This window comes from Pteronotus mesoamericanus, unplaced genomic scaffold (assembly GCF_021234165.1).
Source record: "Pteronotus mesoamericanus isolate MK-2021 breed Mesoamerican mustached bat unplaced genomic scaffold, CSHL_Meso_final contig_72, whole genome shotgun sequence".
Classification (NCBI taxonomy): domain Eukaryota; kingdom Metazoa; phylum Chordata; class Mammalia; order Chiroptera; family Mormoopidae; genus Pteronotus; species Pteronotus mesoamericanus.
In genome coordinates this window covers 453,114-473,118 of record NW_026555242.1, presented here as the reverse complement: position 1 = coordinate 473,118, position 20,005 = coordinate 453,114, and the positions used below count along the sequence as shown (strand labels likewise).

Sequence of the window (20,005 nt, the reverse complement as noted above, 5' to 3'; positions counted from 1 at the left end):
GGGAGTCTGAAGGCCCAACCCAGAGCCCTGTCCCATGTCACATCTCTGGAGGCCAAGGGTGGGGGTGGGAGGCAGATGCCCTAGTTCCAGGATACCTGTTGGGTGGGGCAGGGCAGAGAGGATAGCCAGGGGCTGGGAGGCCAATGTCAGTGAGGCAGGGCTATAGGTAAGCAGTAGCTCTTGGACAGGGAAGGTGGCCCCTCATTGGCTTGCCTCACCTGAGACCGCACCTCTCTTTGGGGTGCGGCTACCCCAGTGGCTTTGGCTTCTCACACAGCTCTGGTTACTGAAGTTGCGGCCAGGTCAGGGAATGGAGCCCTAGGGAATACAATCCCATCCCAACAAAAGGATCACAGATTCCGGCAGGTTGGGCAAGGTACAAGATTCTGGGAGGGGGCTGGGCAAGCTGGCAAAACCGGAAAAAGATTCCATCCTTCTCTGTGTTAGAATGAATACTCTCAGGGGTTCTGTCATTTACTCCTTGTGTGACCTTGGGAAAGTCACTCAGCCCTTCAGTGTATAACAGTACAAGCCCACTTAAGAAACATGACATCTCAAAGAGGAATTGAGGAGAGTTTAATGAAGGAGCTATTTACAGCAGGGTTAAGGAAACCAGCAAGGGATGGAGAAGCACCCTGGGGCTAGCAATAATGGAGATCCCTGCCTGAAGAGGCAAGAGAGGGTGAAGTTACTGAGGCCAAGAGAGAGAGCTGTGGCTGTAGACAAGGGTCAGCCAACAGGAGTGCCTTCAGTGGAATGCAACCTCTATCAACCTGTGGCCCAGCAGGGAGGGAGCTGGGAAATAAAAATCCCCATCTCAATCTTCTCCTACCCTCTGATCACTGGCCAGCTCCTTTGGTGTCTGGAATCTACCAGAAGCAAGGGAGCCCATCATGTGGCCTACAAATGCCACTCTCTGGGGGAACAGATCAGGAAGCAGAAGGGTGGAGAATGAAAATGGAGGGTGAGGAATAGAGTGAAGAAATGAAATGAGTCACTGTGGTCAAGCTGCTCAATTATTAACTTCAAGTGGGTCGAAGCACAAGAAAAAGATAATTTTTGTTTTGACTGACTTTGGGAACTTAAGCTCTTGAACTTTCCAGTCTTGCATCAATACCTGGATGCACATCAGTGTGTTGTGTGTTAATCCCTGGACATACACTAAGCCTTCGGTTAACCATCTGAATGGTCTCAAAAAGAAAATATTCCATTGTCTAGACCACTGGACATCTGATGAGTACTGCCTTGGACCAATTCAAGGCTAAGAATGCAGAACTGACTCTTCGTAAAAATGTGTTTTTTCCAATAAAACCCTAAGACTCTTCTTTCTCCTTTGGAACACTCTGGGTATTGCCTTAGTAGTATTTCTGGTTTGCAAACCCTCAGACCCTTGAATAAATCTCTGCCATTTCTTTCTAGCAAAGCCTCCTGACTCTTCTTGAGTATGTTTGACAAAGGGCAAACAAAGAATATCCACACATATATCTACTTCCTTACCAATAATATAAAATAATCATATTCTACTAGTCCAATTTCCCTAGAAAACAGAGGCTGAGGCAAAGCCTACATGCCCTAGGGAATACTTTATTCCTTAGGCAAAATATGCATGTGCTTTATTGGGAGATAACATCCCAGGGAAGCAAGAGAGGAAATGAGAAGTCACATGGGAGGGAAAAAATGTCAATCCAGGGACCCAACAATTGACTGGATTCGATCGATTATCTTGCTAGCCTTAGCTAGTACGTGGCACAGAATGAAGGTAAACTTGGTGGTAACAACTTCAGACTTGTTAACATAATCTTGGAGCTTCTAAGTCCCCTCAGGCACTCATTTGCTGGTGTTTGTCCCTCCAAGGATAAAGAATCAGTAATTTACCCAAGAAACAGAAAAATTAGACAACCGGCATTGTTCAAAGGTAGGAAAGACGAAGTGTGTAGGGTATCTCCCAAGAGGAAAGTGCTCTCCCTTCCTCCTCCAAGATTCATTGCTTTGGCAAGCCACTGTGCTATTTAATGGAGCAAGTCCTATTCCTCAGGTCTGTTAGGGTGGGGAAAGAGTTAAGAATTATTGTCTTAGAGCAGCAGTTCTCAAATATGGTCTGAGAACTTCCGGAGGGGTTCCCAAGGCTCTTTGAAGGGGTGCCCAAAGCCAAAACTATTTCCATGATGTCAAGTGTGCAACGTAGGTTTTCAAAGGCTACTTTATACATAATATCCCAAAAGGCTGGGTGCAGAAGCAGATACGAGAAACATACACAGGTTTTCATGAACATATAATGTTTATTATTTTTAAATGAATAGATAAATATTTCACATATTTTTCAGTTATAACTTCAAATGCAGTAAATATTGATAGATACAATCCACATAAGCAAAGCTCTTTGTATTCCTCAATAATTTTTAAGAGTGTAAGAAGGACCCTGGCGTGTGTGGTTCAGTTGGCTGGGCATCATCCCACAAACCAAAAGGTTGCCGGTTCATTCACTGGTCAGGGTGCATAATTAGCTCACAGGTTCATCCCTGGTCGGGGTGTGTATGGAAGGCAACCCATCAATATTTCTCTTTTGCATCAATGTTTCTGAGAGAGAGAGAGAGAGAGAGAGAGAGAGAGAGAGAGAGAGAGAGAGAGAAAGGAGGTCCTGAGACTGAAATGTTTGAGAATTACTGAGTTGCAGCAAGCAGTTGATAAGCGAGGGCCTTCATGGCATGCATGTTTTGCCTTAGCAACACTACCCCTTTCTGCCTTTTCTACCTGTGAACAATGCCAGTTTGAAAAGCTGCCTGGGTGATTCTGATAGTTCCTCCATCCCAAGAAACCCTTGTTTGAGAATCACTGCTTTAAGCTTCCTAAGGCCAACACAAAGAAAAAAACCCAAGTAAGAGTCTCTCTCTTCCAGAGGAACACATGGAGAGGTCACTTTGGTGTAATGAAATCTTCTGCAACATATAATATGGCAAAAGCAGCAAAGAGTTTCATAAGGTTAATTTTTATAGAGCTGCTTAATGTCAGCCAGTAACACCACAATCAAACCGCAGTCGGTAAAATCATTATATGGGGGATGCCTCTGGGTAAGAGAGGCAATACAGGGATACACAGTTCTCTGCTAGTCTGGTTAGTGGAAGGCGAAATGTATTAGTTTTCTATTGCTGACACAACAAATTATCACACACTTAGTGGCTTAAAACAACACAAATTTATTATCTTACAATTCTGAGAGAAGTCTGACACTGGTCTTGCTGGGCTAAAATGATGATATCACTGGGCTGTGTTCCTTTCTGGAGGCTCTAAGGAGAATTCATTGCCTTGCCTTTTCCAGCTCCCAGAGGCTGCTCTTATGCCTTGGCTGTGGCTTCTTTCCTCCACCTTCAGAGGCAGCAACATTGCATCTCTCCAGTCCCTCTTCTGTCTTCACATCCTCCTCTTTGACCAAAATCAGGAAAGGCTCTCTCCCAATGGTTACTCTACAGGGTGTTTTGCAAATTGGTCTCCATACATGGAGTGCAAGGGGAGACTGAAGAAAGAGGCAGACCACTCCAGATTGGTAGCTGGCAAGTTTAACAAGCCAGGGAACTTACATGCAAGGCTTGTCTTGGGTAAATGAAAAGATTAGCTATCTGCTCCACCCACCAAAATCTCAAAAGTTTACATAGAGGGCTGCACTGTGTTCAGTCACGTATACCATCCAGATGGTCTCAACAACACATTGCTCTCTCAAAGTTTTGTCCTTTAAAATGACTCTCACTGTAGGACCAGTGGGCAGAACATACATTCCAAGGATAGGAGAGGGGATGAGGAGCCTCTGATTGCTGGGGTCCAGCTCTAAGGTCAGCTGGTGGCCATGCCCTCTCAACAACCTCCTCCAACACATGGTCTTTCCAGCAGGGCAGCTGGATTTCTTACCGGTGGCTCAGAATTCCCGAGAGCTCCAAAGCAGAAGCCGCCATGTCCTCTGAAAGCTTAGGCCCAGAACTGGCACAGCATCGTTTCTGTGGCATTCTATTGGCTACAGTGAGTCACAGCCCAGCCCAGAACCAATGAAGGAAGGAACCACTACAGAGGCCATGAACACTAATACCAGGATGCATGGTTCACTGCGGGTCATCTTCGGAGATGAGTTACAATAGACTTTAACAGGTACTTCACAAAAAGAGAATGCCCAATTGCCGATGTGCACGTGAAAAATGATGCAACATCACCTGAGAGAAACAGAAACTTAAATCACCAAATGAGAACACTGCACACCCACCAGAATAGCTAAAATTCAGAAGGCTGACAATCCACATGTTGGTGAGGATGTGGAACAACTGAAATTCTCATACATTGTTGCGGGCTTGGGAAGGGTGGGTAGAAAATTGTTTGGCAGTATTGACTAAAGCTAAACATATACCTACATTATGATCCAGTAATCATACTTCTATGATTAGATGCCCGGGAAATGAGTACACCAAAAGACATAAGCATAGCATAGTGTCCATAGCAGGTTTACTCACAAGAGCCTAAACCTCTTTATGGCATAAATGTCCAGGATATTTGACAAATAAATTATGGTATATTCCTACAATGGAATAATATGCGGCAACAAAAAAATGAATTACCAGTACTTGCCACAACATGGATGAATCTCACAGAAATTATGTTCAGTGAATACATATCATACTATATGACTCCAATTATATGTAAGTTAAGGACAAACAAAACTAGTTAATGGTGATAAATTCAGAAAAATGGTTACCTTTGGAGGAAGTATTGCCTGGAAAGAGCACAAAGGAACTTGCTGTGCACAGAAAAGTTCTGTATCTTGATTGAGATGGTGGCTACTCGGGTGTATATAAATGCAAAATTTCATTGAGCTGTACCGTTAAGCTTAGGATACTTTAGCACTGACTGGTGTGGCTCATTGGTTGGGCATTGTCCTGCAAATCGAAAGGTTGCAGGTTTCATCCCAGATGAGGGAATGTGCCTGGGTTTCTGGTTTAGTCCCTGGTCAGGGTGCGTATGAGAGGCAACCTGCAGATGTTTCTCTCTCACATTGATGTTTCTCTCCCTCTCTTTCTCCCTCCCTCCTCCTTTCTCTAAAAAATAAATAAATAAAACCTTTTTAAAAATAAAAATAAGTAGATAAAATTTTAAAAAAGATTAGTATAATTGATGCACCTTAGTGTACGGTCATTTTGCCTGAATAAAAAGACAAAACACATTTTGCAATTAAAGAGATTCTGGGGTCAGTTAAGGAAAAACTGACTGAACCAGCTCCAAAAATGCTTTTCTAGACCACAAACTTTGGTAAAAGGTAGAGCATTACATCAGATATATCAGGGCATGTGTATTTTGTAGTTTCTGAAAGTTTAGGCAAAATAATGAAACCTTTTAGCAACTGGAAACAATAAAAGCATGCTTAAACAAAAGTTGTTGATACTACATTTCTGATAAAAAAGATACTTTCTTTTTTCACAAATTTGGTAACAGGTTACTTTTTCCTGAATTCACCTTCTCATTAAAAAGGATCACTGACCTAGAAAAAAGACATTCTTCAGATAATCCTAAAAAAATATTGTTTCTCTCAGCCAACCTTTTGAAGGTACTGAATGGAAGGAGCAGGAGCCTGCTTCGCAGGTTGAGGGCAGAGCCACTTCTGCTCCACAGCAGCTAAGCTGGGCAGTACTGCATTTCCTGGTGAAAGGAGGGTGCACAGAAATTGGAAGTTAATCCACTTCTGGTCAGAGCCGCTCTGGGAAGATCTTGTGGGCAGGACCACATGTCTCCTCAGAAAAGAATCTGGATGTCTGCTCTAATGCACGCCAGAACGGGTGCCATCAAGGCTGCAAATATTTCAGTTTGGAAAACTTAAAACAGATCTAACCCCTGGTAAGTTTGTCAAATAAAACAGATGTTTAGCCCTGGCTGATGTGGCTCAGTTGGTTGGAGCATTGTTCTGTACACCAAAAGTTTGGGGGTTTGATCCCTCATCAGAGCCCAGGCATAGGTTGTGGGTTCCATCACTGGGGTGTGTATTGGGAGGCGCCCAATTGATGTTTCTCTTTCACATCGATGTTTTTCTCTTTCTCTCTCTCCATTCCTCTCTCTCTAAAATCAGTAAACATTTTTTTAAAAATCAATGTTTAGTTAAATCTGTATTTCCAATAATCAACACATTTTTTTTTTTTGGTATAACTATGTACCATGAAATATTTGGGAGAATACTTACACTAAAAATTTATTTGTGTTTATCTGAAATTCAGATTTAATTGAGTGTCCTGTATTTGTACTTGCTAAATCTGTCAACACTCTTCCCTTGGCCATAGTTTTGCAAGGTTACTGTGTATTCTCTGGAAGACTTTCTGGAATGTGCTCCAAATTAACTTGAGGTGGGGTCTAAGATGCACACACCACATACTAAATGAAGTGACCCTCAGGATGGGCATATTTGAGAGACTCCTGATAAAAGTGAAGGTCATACTGATTGCAATCTTTTCTTTTTTAACATTTTTTTCCCTTTTATTTTTAGAGAGAAGGGAAAGAGAGGGAGAGAAACATGATCTGTTTTGATCAGTTGCCTCTTTCACCCACCTATCTGGGGACCTGGCCCACAAGCCACGCATGTGCCCTTACTGGGAATCAAACCAGCAACCTTTTGGTCTACAGCATTCAATCCACTGAGCCAGACCAGCCAAGAATGACTACAGTCCGTACTGAAACCTAATTAATTGGTTTGATCAAGACGTTCTCCCTGGTGCTCTCTCTCGCGGCAGGAAGAGTAAGAGCTCCTCCTTACATTTCCATGTGCAGGACACCCCTACCCTCTACCTCTATCACTTGGTCTCCAGGACCTCGCTGGTAGAGGTTACCACTATCCTCTCCCTCAATATAGGCCCCAAGAAACTAGAGCCTACTGAAGTAAGAAATTGTCCCAGGACTCAGTACTTTGGTCTCAAATGAGCAGCCCTGCTTCAAGAGTACCTCAGTTTAGTGGGATGCACTATATGCCGTTTGGAGAGTTGTTGCTGAGAAACAGAGGAAATGATCTGGGTTGGGGTCTGGGAGATAGACTCTGCCTCTGAAGAGAGCATCTCTGGGGCTCTCCTACACAAACTGGACAGGTGTGGCTCAGTCTGGTGCAGCCTTTGGAGGTGAGAGAGGATTTCAGGAGAGGATAGGAGTGATGGCAAGAGTTTCCACAAGTGTTCAGAGTCAATAAAGCCCTGACTTGGAGGATTGAGTTCAGGAAGCTTTCTTGACCCCTGTGAGAAACATGGGGCATGAGGCATGGTGGGACCTCGGGCACTCATATCATAGCAGATGTTAAACAAAAAACTTTCACAACTGAAAGCTTTTCTGAAAGAAGGGATTTATTGAACCATATGCTAGCCAGAAAAGGACCAGGTCCTGAAACATGAAGTCTAAACCACCAGCAGCAGGGCTAGGTGGAAAAGACAAGTGTGTCCTGGAGTTGATGGGCACTTTTTTTTTCCAGGCTTTGATAAGTTTTACTATAGCAAAATTTCCATGAAAGTTTGCTTTTATTTATAGATTTTAGTGGGTGTGGGGACTGTCCCGCTTATGTGGATACGAGTGAAGATAACCATGAAGCCTATTTATGTATTTTTCATTTTCAGTTTGCATACAAAACATTTTGTTTGCTTCACATTCATAAAAATCCCAATAATTAAAGGACAAATAAACTCTTCTTTTTTTACCTATCACATAATTAACTATAATACAGCTTCAAAAACACACAAAGTTTAGATTGGCTTAATCTTTTTTTTTAAAAGATTTTATTTACTTATTTTTAGATGAAGGGGAAGGGAGGAGAAAGAGAGGGAGAGAAACATCAATGTGTGGTTGCCTCTTGCATACCCCCTACAGGGAACCTGGCCTGCAACTCAGGCATGTGCCCTGACTGGGAATCAAACCAGCAACCCTTTGGTTCACGGGCCGGCTCTCAACCCACTGAGCCACAGCAGCCAGGGCTAGATGGGCTTAATCTTGAAATGTAACCCAATAAGGCTAAAAACTGAACATTACAGATCCTATACCAAATTGTAAAATATTCAAAGGTCTTCAGCATCCTTTGACTGATTCTCATCAATAAGAGAATCTATTTTTTTAACCACTTCAGTATCACTTCTCTACACTATTTTTTCTTTTTAAATTTTTATTTGTTGATTTAAGAGAGAGAGAGAGAGCGAGAGAGAGAGAGAGAAGTATCAATTTGTTGTTCCACTTATTTATACATTCACTGGTTGTTTATTGAATGTGTCCAGACCGGGGCGGGGGGGCACGTCAAACCTACAACATTGGGTTGATGCTCTAACCAACTGAGCTACCTGGCCAGAAGCCTGGGAACCTATTTTTGATGTAGTAAAAAAAAAACAAACACAACACGTTCATCTCCCATTACAATTTCAAGCTACTGTCAGGGGGAGGCCACAAAACATCATCTTCTTTTGTAATTTCACTGTTATCAATAGTTCTCTTCAGTTCTTCCAATACATTCTTGTGTACATAAACCACTTTTTTTTTTTTAAATACACTCTTTTGATTATGCTGTTACAGTTGTTCCAATTTTCCCCCCTTTGCCTTCCTCTGCCCGGGGGTAACCCCCATCCTGCCAGCAATCCCCTACCTTAGTTCATGTCCATGGGTCATGTACATAAGCTCTTTGGCTTCTCCATTCCCTATACTATTCTTATCCTCCCCCTGTCTATTTTGTATCTACCATTTATGCTTCTTAATCCCTGTACCCTTTCCCCCATTCTCCTCCCTCCCGCTCCCTGTTGATAACCCTCCAAATATCTCTGTTATCTATGATTCTGTTCTAGCTCTGGTGTTTGCTTATTTTGTTTTTTAGATTCAGTTGTTGATAGTTGTGAATTTGCTGCCATTTTAATGTTTATAGTGTTGATTTTCTTCTTTTTCTTAAACAAGTCCCTTTAACATTTCATGTAATAGCAGCTTGGTGATGATGAACTCCTTCAGCTTTACCTGGTCTGGGAAGCACTTTATCTGCTCTTCCATTCTAAATGATAGCTTTGCTGGATAGAGTAATTTAGGCTCTAGGTTCTTGCTTTTCATCACTTTGAATACTCCTTGCAAGTCCCTTCTTGCCTGCAAAGTTTCTTTTGAGAAATCAGCTGACAGTCTTATGGGAACTCCCCTGTAGGTAACTGCTTTTCTCTTGCTGCTTTTAAGATGCTCTCATTATCTTTAACCTTTGGCATTTTAATTATAGTGTGTCTTGGTGTGGTCCTCTTTGGGTCCAACTTGTTTGGGACTCTCTCTGTTTCCTGGCCTTGTATGTATATTATTTCCTTCACCAAATTAGGGAAGTTTTCTTTCATTATTTGTTCAAATAAGTTTTCAATTTCTTGCTCTTCCTCTTCTCCTTCTGCCATCTCTATGATTTGGATGTTGGTCTCTTTGGAGATGTCCCAGAGGGTCCTTATCCTATCCTCATTTTTCAAAAAATTCTTTTTCTTCTTGCTGTTCTGGCTGAATGCTTATTTCTTCCTTATGATCCAAATTGTTGATTTGAATCCCAGCTTCCTCCCCTCTACTGATGGTTCCCTGTAGATTTTTTCTTTATTTCACTTTGTGTAACTTTCTTTTCTTCCTTTATATTGTTGTACTCTGTGAGCTCTTTGAGCATCTTGATAACCAGTGTTTTGAACTCTGCATCTGATAAGTTGGTTATTTCTGTTTCATTTAGCTCTTTTTCTGGGATTCTGTTCTGTTCTTTCATTTGGGGCATATTCCTTTGTCTCTTCAATTTCGCAGCCTCCCTGTGTTTGTTTCTGTGTATCAAGTGGCTTTAACTCCCTGTCTTAATAGTGTGGCATATTGTAGAAAAGGCACCTGTAAATGCGTGGGGTGGAGCCTTAGGAAATCACCGCAGTGGGCAAACTACTTTACTGCTTTGTGACTCTGTGTGGGGGAAGGGTTAGGAGAGGGGACAGTGCCGCTGCTTGGCTTCTGAAGGTTTGCCCAGCACTTGCCCCATTTCCAGTCACTTCACCCACTTCTCATATCTTGAAAATCTGGCAGTTTCTTCTGAAGCTCCAACCCCCCAGTGGTTTTTAGTCAGAAGTTATGGGGATTTGTCCTTCTGGAGCTGGAACCCTGGGTTGTGTGGTCTGGCCTGGGGCTGGAATCACTTGCTCTCAAGGTATCCCTCCCAGTTCCAAGGTATCCCTCACAATTTTTATCCACCAAACATGAGTATGGGACTGTCTATTCCTCTGTCGCCACTGCCTCTCAGCTCCACACTGTGTCTTCGCACCCCTCTGCCCATCTCCAGGACTCCTTCCCTCCTACAGAAGAATGTGGCTTCTTTAAATCCTTGGTTCCATACAGCTCAATTTTCTGATGGTTCTGGGTGTTAGCTGTTTTGAGGTCTAGTTATAAATCTTTTTGCGGTTGTGCAAGGAGGCGAAGCATGTCTACCTATGTCTCCATCTTGACCAGAAGTCTAAACCACTTTTCTGATCATGACAGTATTTTTGTAAGTGCTGTTGTCGGCACATCTAAACTCTCCTGTGGGGAGTCAAACAAAAATTCAATCAATAACTGCAAAAACTGCATTGGCCAAAACTTGAACTCCAAAAACTTGTGCAAACTTGTCCTTGTGCTCTACATAGTAGTACAGGTAGAAATTGCTGGCTATAGCCATTTTTGTTCCATGATGAGCACTTTTATACGTTGATTTTGGGAAAGAGGATGTAAGTTGTTTTGAAAGAATTTACACTGGCTACAGATAAAGGGGGTAGGAAAAGGTGAAAGGGAGCAGTTTTAGGATAGGTGCACAGTCCTTAAGGAAGAAATATTTAAGACTCTTAATTGGTTACGGACGACATTCTTGAAAGTTCATGCATATTCAAGATGTGGTGCTGTCCAGTGGTGGGCTAACACATGCCTGGAGCTGATTCAAAGTTCTGCCATACACTCAGGAATGTCAGTAGTCTTTTCCTCATTGGCCCACAGGTATTAACTGGTTAATTATTCTTGCTTCTTTCCTTTATTTTCCTGCCAACTGTAATTTAATTTAGTACGTCTCATAAACTTTTTTGTGTCACAGATATTTCTCCTGTAGCTTGTTTGCATTTTCTGAATTCTAAACATCTAAGTGAGAGTGTGTATGAGGAGGGAAGCTGTAGGTAGCAAAAATCCTTTCAGACTATCTTTTTTAAAAAAATTCTCACCGGAGGATATGCTCATTGATTTTAGAGAGGGGTGAGGTGGGAGGAAGAGAGAGAGAAAGAGACACATCGATGGCTGCCTCCCTTACGTGCCCTGACCGGGGATTGAAACTTCAACCTTTTGGTGCGCAGGATGACTCTCCAACCAAGCAAGCCACCGGGCCAGGGCTCTTTCAGACTATCTTAATAACAAATAGGTACATTGCCCTAGATGGTGTGACTCAGTTGGTTGGAGTGTTGTCCTGTAAACCAAAAGGTTGTGGGTTCGATTCCAGTTTAGGGCACATACCTAGGCTGCAAGAGGCAACCGATAAATGGTCCTCTCTCACATAGATGTTTCTCTCCCTCTTTCTCTCCTTCCCTTTCCCTCTCTCTAAAAATAAGGATATTGAGGATTTCTCATTGAATCCCAAGAGCTCCCAAGGGACTAGAGCTACATGTGCTGGACTTCCAGACCTAAACTGTCCACTATAGTGGTCACTAACCTCATGTTGCTACTAAAATTACAATTGCAATTAGTTAAAATTCACTAGAATTTAAAATTCTGTTTTTAAGTCTTACTAAGCACATTTCAAATTCTCAGTACCACATGTGGCTAGTCGTTGCCATGCTGGACAGCACTTTCCATCATTGCAGAAAGTCCTAATTGGATAGCCACTATTCTAGATTATCTGTCTAGTTTACAATAACCATTCCTCCTATCTGCTCCCCTGAGCCACAGGACTAGGGCCTTAGCTGCCCTTAAATCAAATTTTAAAATTGTTTGCCACTATTTGAAAATCTTCTGTGGCTAAACAAAAATGGGAAAAAAACCTTCTGTGGCTGCTCAAGGCTCTTATACATAACAAGCTGAACTCCTCAGGATGGCCTAAAAATTCCCCAAAGAAACAGGTTCCTGACTACTTTTTCCACTCTCATACTACCAGTTATTGTGAAGGACCCAACCTTGACTCCCTGGCCATTTCCAGGTCTAGGACAGCGGGCTCAAGCCGGGCCAGTCAGTTAGGAGGAGGAACGGTGGTCCCCTGGGGGCTCTGACTGGCCCCGCCCTCCAGAGGACTGGTGTTTCTCAGTCACCTACAGAGGGGCACCCATTTTGTATCTTGGTTTTGGAACTGAGTCGGATTCCTTGATTGCTGACCTTTCCTCTAAATGGTCTTAAATTTCTGATCACTAAAGGCCACTGTGTAGGATATGACAGGCCAATTGGTACTGAGCCCCAGTCAGCTCATAGAAAAAACTACGCAGCTTTCTGATCCCTTTTAGCTTGGGGCTATTCTGTAGAGGCTACATCTTGGGAGATTTGACTACAGCCAGGGATCTCCAACTTCATTTCTATCTTGTTTTTACATTGTTTTAAAAAGATTTTATTTATTTATTTTTAGAGAGGAGAAGGGAAGGAGAAAGAGAGGGAGAGAAACATCAACATGTGGTTGCTTTTTGCGCCCTCTACTGGGGACCTAGCCAATAACTCAGGCACGTGCCCCGACTGGAAATTGAACCATCAACTCTTCGGTTCGCAGGCTGGCACTTAATCCACTGATCCACACCAGCCAGGGTTACATTGATTTTTAGAATAGACCATAGTTAGTCCCTTTAATTTTAGGCCAGGAGTGGCAAATTATGGCCCCCGAGGCCAAATCCAGCCATCAGCCTGTTTTCGTAAATGAGGTTTTATTGGAACACAGTCACTCCTATTCATTTATGTATTGCCTATGGCTGCTTTTGTGCTATAAAGACAGAGTTGATTACTTGCAACAGAGACCTTTACAAAGCCTATAATATTTATATTCTGTCCTTTACAGAGAAAGTTTAACAACTGTTTTTCTAGATAGTCATATTGTGGATAAAATTCCCATTTAAAACTATGTTACAAAGGTAAAATTTGATAATTTCTAAAGATGATCAATGAATAAAACAAAGGTCATCAAAGTTTAAAGAAGAAAAAGACTGAACGTACTTGACAGGCAAGGAAACTCACCAGAATATAAGAAATTCACTGGGAGTGTTGCTGAGGGAGAAGTCAAGAGAGTTTTGAAAATCAAAAGGGGTTTTCATGGTAATATGCTAATTAATAATTAAAAAACTAGCACTTTAGTTAGAATGGAATGAATTCATAGGTCTGACCCAATTGGTTAAATCCCACCTCTTATTGGTTAGGAAGGAGTCTTCAGTTAGGTCCAATAATGGTCTGGCATCCAGGAGTTACTCAAAGTCCACACCTGCTTATTAGCTTCAGCTTGTTAGAACAAGTTGTGATGAAATACAATATTGTTTTGATATATCTCAGGCAAGTGTTGCTTTAAAGGAAAATCTCACCTTTTAAGAGATACATCCTATGTTTCTTGCCTATTTCAATATACTCTTTGTGATTACTAGTGTGAGAGCAGACCAAACCAAAAATGAGAGGGAAAGATTGTGAAGCCATCTCTCTCCTTCTTTCTTGCTAACTAGACCCCAATTTTCTTCAGCCGCTGGGTGGGTAGAAATATGTTCATAGATGTAGGTCCCCTAATCCCAGCCCTGGGGATGCATCATGATGGGTCTGAGCCTCTTGGATTGACATAACTCCTCTTTACCAAAGATTAGTCAAATTCTGACCCAGGAAAAATCTGCTGGGGCTTCTAAGAAAGACATTTTTTCCCTATTAAAAAGAAAAATATCTTGAAGGAGAAAGGCATGTTCTCACATGGGTAGGATTATACTTCCTGGCCCCTTTGTGGTGAGGAATAGCCATATGATTAGTTCTGGTCAATGAGCTGTGATTGGAGACGACATGCACAGCTATTAGGCCAAAGCTTTAATTCTGAGACATTTTACTGCCTGCTTTTACCTTTGACTTAATAGCCAGCAATGTTCCAACCTGGCTCAAGAATAAGAATGATGCAGGGCAGAGCACTCAGTCAGCTCTCAGTGGACATGAAGTCCAAGTAAGAAATAAACCCGTATGTGTTTAACTACTGAGATGTTGGGGTTGTTTATTACCACAGCATAATAATCTAGTTCAGCATTGTTCAAGTGAGGCCTGGGGACCTCTGTGTGTTCCCAAAACCTTTTAGAGGATCTGCAATATTAAAACTATTTTCATAATAACACTAAGAGGTTACTTGCCTTTTTCATTCTCTGGAGTTTTCCAGAGCATGTGACGATGTTATTGCTACGGTGGCAAATGAAACGTGTGCTTGTTGTTTTTGTTTTTAAAAAAGTACCAGTTTTTGAACTCACAAGCAAAATAGAGACAGACTTATGGATAGAGAGCAGGATGACAGCTAAGCAGGGGAGGATGGAGGGGAAGGAATTGAGCAAAAAGGAAAAAGGACTCATGAACATGGACAATATGTTCATGATTGCGGTGATTGCGGAGGGCGGGCAGGGATGTAAGGGGACTAAATGGTAATGGGAAAAATACAGTAATAATTTTTTAAAAAAATTACCAGTTTAGCCCTGGCTGGTGTGGCTCAGTGGATTGAGTGCTGGCCTGTGAACGAAAGGGTCGCCTGTTCAATTTGCAGTCAGGGCACATGCCCGGGTTGCAGGCCAGGTCAGGCCCTCAGTAGGGGGTAGCACAAGAGGCAACCACACAATGATATTTCTCTCCCTCTTTCTCCCTCCCTTCCCCTCTGTCTAAAATTGATATATAATTTTTTTTTTAATTACAAAAAATTACCGATTTAGCCCTGGCTGGTGTGGCTCAGTGGATTGAGCGCTAGTCTGTGAACTGAAAGGTCTCTGGTTCGATTCCTGGTCAGGGCACATGCCTGGGTTGCGGGCTGGGTCCCCAGCTGGGGGTGACTGAGAGGCAACCTATGGATGTTTCTCTCACACATCAATGTTTCTTTCCCTCTCTTTCTTCCTCCCTTCCCCTCTCTCTGAAAATAAATAAACTCTTTTAAAAAATTACGTTTTAATTTTAATATGATAATTATAAATACATATAACCTACCTAAATGCAAGCTCTTCGGAGTTTGTTTCTTCCTTCTTCCTTTCTTTTCATACATATATACATTTCCCCAAATATTTGTTTTATGATATGTACAGCTGTTTTCCTTAGCTGCCAGAATATGTTCCAAGAGCCCCAGTGGATGCCTCAAACCACAGATAGTACCTAACCCTGAATATACTATTTTTTCTATACATTCATATTTGTGATAAAGCTTAATTTATACATTAGACACATGAGAGGTGAACGACAAAAACTAATAATAAAATAGAAGAATTATAACAATATACTGTAATAAAAATCATGCGAATGGTATCTCAAGTGAGTAAAGGGCGAGGAGTGCACCCAGCTCAGATAGGCTGGACAAAGCGGTGATTCCCCTCCTGGGCAGGACAGTGCTGGATGGCTTGAGTTGGCATGAGAGTTCATCACGCTCCTCAGGACAACATGCAACTTAAAATATATGTATTGTTTATTTTTGGAATTTTCTATCTAATATTTTCAGACTGCATTTGATCATAATAACTGAAACTGCAAAAAGCAAAACTGTGGATGAGGGGACAACTGTGTTATCACAAAAAAGCTTATGTTTAAATTACAGTACTGTCCAGAGGATATTTTATCCATCGAGGAGCATTTTTTGGGGGGTGGGGGAGGGGTAAGCGTCTGTGCTCATCCTATTTCTGGCTTCGAGAGGACTAATATAATTTACAAACAGAGTAGATATACAATGTCTCTTCATACAGCACAGAGGTTCCTCTCTGCTGTCCCCTTCTTGCTCCTTCTACTTTTTGCCTCATCCTGAAGCCTATGCACCTGAAACCACCTCTGAGGTGTGCAGTCCCCAGTGGTGCTCTCTGCTAGCATGTCAGATACTTACTGCTCATGGAGACTATTTTCCTATTACCCCATTTATAAAACCATAGGCTCCCTTTTTTACAGGAAGTTTCTTTGTTGTTCCTTTCCCTATGTTGGGGGAAAAACTTAAGTCATTGTAGTATTTTATTTTACTATCTTTATGTAAGGATTCTCTAGGTTTCATCCACTTTTGACATCAGAACATGTTTCGTCTTTAGGCCTGTATACATTTTGCCTCTGGTGTCTTTTTGAGACTTATGTTTTCAGGGCACAGTGATTAAAAACTAAAGGTTTTTTTAATTGTTCAGTTACAGTTGTCCCAATTCCCCCCGCCCCCCGCCCCTTGCTCTTCCCTGCCCCGCCCATCTCCCTGGCTCCCACAGTCAGTCCCCACCCTGTTGTCCATGTCCATGTGTCCTTCATATAAGCTCCTTGACTACACCATTCCCTTCCTTCCCTAATTATCCCTCTTCCCCCTACCCTCTGGTCACTGAGTTTGTTCTTTATTTCCATGTCTCTGGTTCTATTTTGCTTGTTTGTTTTGTTCATGAGATTCCACTTAGAGGTGAGATTATATGGTATTTGTTTTTTGCCACCTGGCTTATTTCATTTAGCATAATACTCTCCAGTCCCATCCATGCTGTTGCGAAGGATAGGAGTTCCTTCTTTCTTTCTGCTGCGTAGTAGTATTCCATTGTGTAAATGTACCACAGTCTTTTGATCCACTCATTTACTGATGGACACTTAGGCTGTTTCCAGCACTTGGCTCTTGTAAATGCTGCTGCTTTGAACATTGGGGTGCATAGGTTCTTTTGAACTGGTGTTTCAGGATTCTTAGGGTATAATCCCAGCAGTGGGATCACTGGATAAAAAAGGCCGTTCCATCTTTAGTTTTTTGAGGAAATTCCGTACTGTTTCCCACAGTGGCTGCACCAGTCTGCATTCCCACCAATAAAAATTAAAGGTTTTATTCCTCAGAAATTTTAGAGGTTAAATTAAAAGTTTGTACTATTGAGGATTACTAGGTAAAGCAGGTTATGCATATCTATTTGCTTTTGATAATAACAGTTTAGACCAGGGGTGTCCAACATTTTGGCATTGCTGGACCACACTGGAAGAAGAGGACTTGTCTTGGGCCACACATTAAATACACAAATACTAATGAAAACTGATGAGCAAAAAAAGGGTCCGTGTATAATTTTTGTGATATCTGCCACCCACAGATAAGCAAAAAAGTCCTCACATAACCCTAATTATGCAGCAACCCTTTTGATAATCTTTAAAAATCATCCAGCAGGTCCCAAGTTTGTGATCACTAATATAGAAAATGTACATATCTAAGAAATAAAACATCACTAATGTTTTTTTAAAAAGTTTTTTTATTATAAAAGTAAAAGAAAAGAGGGCAACGTAAAACTAGTGGGATGTGTGACATTGTGTTTGAGAAACTAGTGCATCAGTATTTGGTTTGATAGAAGTAGTTGCAATTTTCAGTGGGTTCTCAAGGTTCTCATCATATATTTTTGGTTCTAATTTTATTCTTAATGTGTTTCATTCTTGAAAATAGTTGCTCACAAATGTAGGTGCTGCCAAATAGCAATGACATGAATAAGGCGTGATTGCGAAGCACGGGGTATTTGTCTCTGAGAAGATAGGACCTAGAAAAGTCCAGTAAAGAGACATGATCAAATTTTTCTTTAAGTTGAATGTCAGATTGCAGCCCTATGCATTCCATTTGAAAATTGGCAGGTAACATATTTATGTTGACTGAAAATGGAGTTGAAAATATAACAAAATATTATTTTCCTGGAAATCTTGAAATCTATTTTCAAATTCTTGAATCGAATTGAAAAGCAAGGCTGCATATTCTTCACTGTTCACAGGACTGTGTGTAGCCAACGTGTTGAAATGCATAACATTGTTTGCCTTAATTTGAGCTTTCTGTTATTTCGGTTTCATTTGGAATGCTGTTATGGTTTGAAACATGGTATTGATTAAGTTGGTTTTCACCTTGAAGACGCATGTTTAACTCATTTAAATGAGCAGTTAAATCCACTAAAAATGCTAAATCTGTAAGCCAGTTTTCATTGTCAAATGTCTGGCACAAATTTGTTTGTTGATACTATAAAAAAGTTGATAACATGTTGCAAATCATAAAATCTTTTCAACATTTGGCCTTGACTTAGCCATCGAACTTCTGAAAAGTAAATGATGTCAGCATAGTCAGCATCAATACTTTTAAGGAATTCTTGGAATTGGCAATGATTCAATATCTTGGCTCTTATGAAACGCACAGTCTTGATGGTGATTTGCATAATGTTATCCATTTTTAAACCTTCTGTGAATAAATTTTCTTGAGGTACTATGCAATGATACTTCATCAAATGTGAGTTTTGGGTGGCAATTGCATCGTCTTCTATTAATTTTACAAGCCCTTCTCTTTTACCTGCCATTGCCAGGGTACCATCAATAACTATACCAGATATGTTGACAATGGAAAAAGAAAATTGCTTTAACATATATTTTACTGCTTCATATAAATCTCTTCATTTAGTTGTGTCTTTTTTTTTCTTTCTTTTTAAAAAACTCTTATTTATTTATTTTTTTAGAGAGAGGGGGAGGGAGGAAAAGAGGGAGAGAAACATCAATTTGTGGTTGCCTCTCATGTGCCCCCTACTGGGGACCTGGCCTGCAATCCAGGCATGTGCCCTGACTGGGAATCACACTAGCGACCCTTGGGTTTGCAGGCTGGCACTCAATCCACTGAGGCACACCAGCCAGGCCTGGCTGTGTTTTTTAATGGCTTCTTCAGTGACATTATATTCGTCATCAATACTTCTAATAACAATGGCAAGTTGAGCTGTATCTGTAGCATCAATGCTATCATCCATCACCAAAGCATAAAATTTAAAATTAGCAGCTTTACCCTCCAAACTTCTTTCAATAGGTTTTCTTCATTTCGCCTGGCTATACTCTGGTGAGACAAACTGATTTTAGAAATATCCCCCTTGCTTCCAGGGCAAATTATACTTGCCATGCTTTCTATACATTGCTTAATAAACTCACAATCAGTAAATGGTTTTGATATTTTTGCTATTCAATATGCTACCACATAACTAGCTTTTATAGTGGAATCCACCCAAGTTGTAACTTTCTGAAAAAATTTTTGTTGAGAAGACAGACTTTCTTTCAGTTCCGTTAATTTTTGTCCTTACGACACAATCCTTCATACACATTGAATTTGGCAGCATGTTTTTGCACATAATGCCTTTTCAAATTATATTCTTTGAAAACTTGCACAAATTCCCTACAAATTAAGCAGAGTGCCTTACTATGTGCCTCAACAAAAAGTAGTCATCTGTGCACTTTTTATTGAACAATCTTTCTTCATCCATAAGTCTTCTTTTTGGGGGTTCTTTTTTCTTTTGAGACATTGTAGAAGCTATGCTGGGATTAAAAAGAATAATAATAAATAAGGGATTTTATTTACTTTTATTATGAAAATTAATTGAGAGCAAAATATAAAGCGAGCTGTGGGCCCTTCCAGAGCTCTCTTGGCTGCTGATGCAGGGCGAGGAAGGGCCAGTTGTAAAGCGTGGCGGACGATGTGTGAAGTGCCACCAAGGTGTGGAAATACTTTTAATAATCAAATAAGAATGCTTACCTGACTTCTAAATAACATTAAACACCTAATGTTGTGATGGTAGGTTGAAATATTATTGATAATTGCTGCCTCGCTAAATCACCATGAGCACATGTAATGTCTGATGGTGTCAATTCTACTCCCTGCACTTGGAAGATGATGCACTGGAAGCTGCACAACACTGTAAAACTGAAACTACATATGTGTACAAATAGCGAGAGCCTATGTACATTTATTTGACATGACATTGCGACACATAATCACAAAAACATCTCATGTTTTAAGTAAATTTACGATTGTGTATTGGGCCGCATTCATAGCCACCCCTGGGCTACATGCAGCCCATGGGCTTGCAGGTTGGACACCCTTGGC

At 41.2% G+C, this 20,005-nt stretch overlaps 1 pseudogene; it reads right to left on the bottom strand.

Moving 5' to 3' along the window:
* Positions 1-7,967: 7,967 nt before the first annotated feature.
* LOC129078102 (protein mago nashi homolog 2-like) lies at positions 7,968-10,666 on the bottom strand (annotated as a pseudogene).
* Between the last annotated feature and the right edge of the window lie 9,339 nt (positions 10,667-20,005).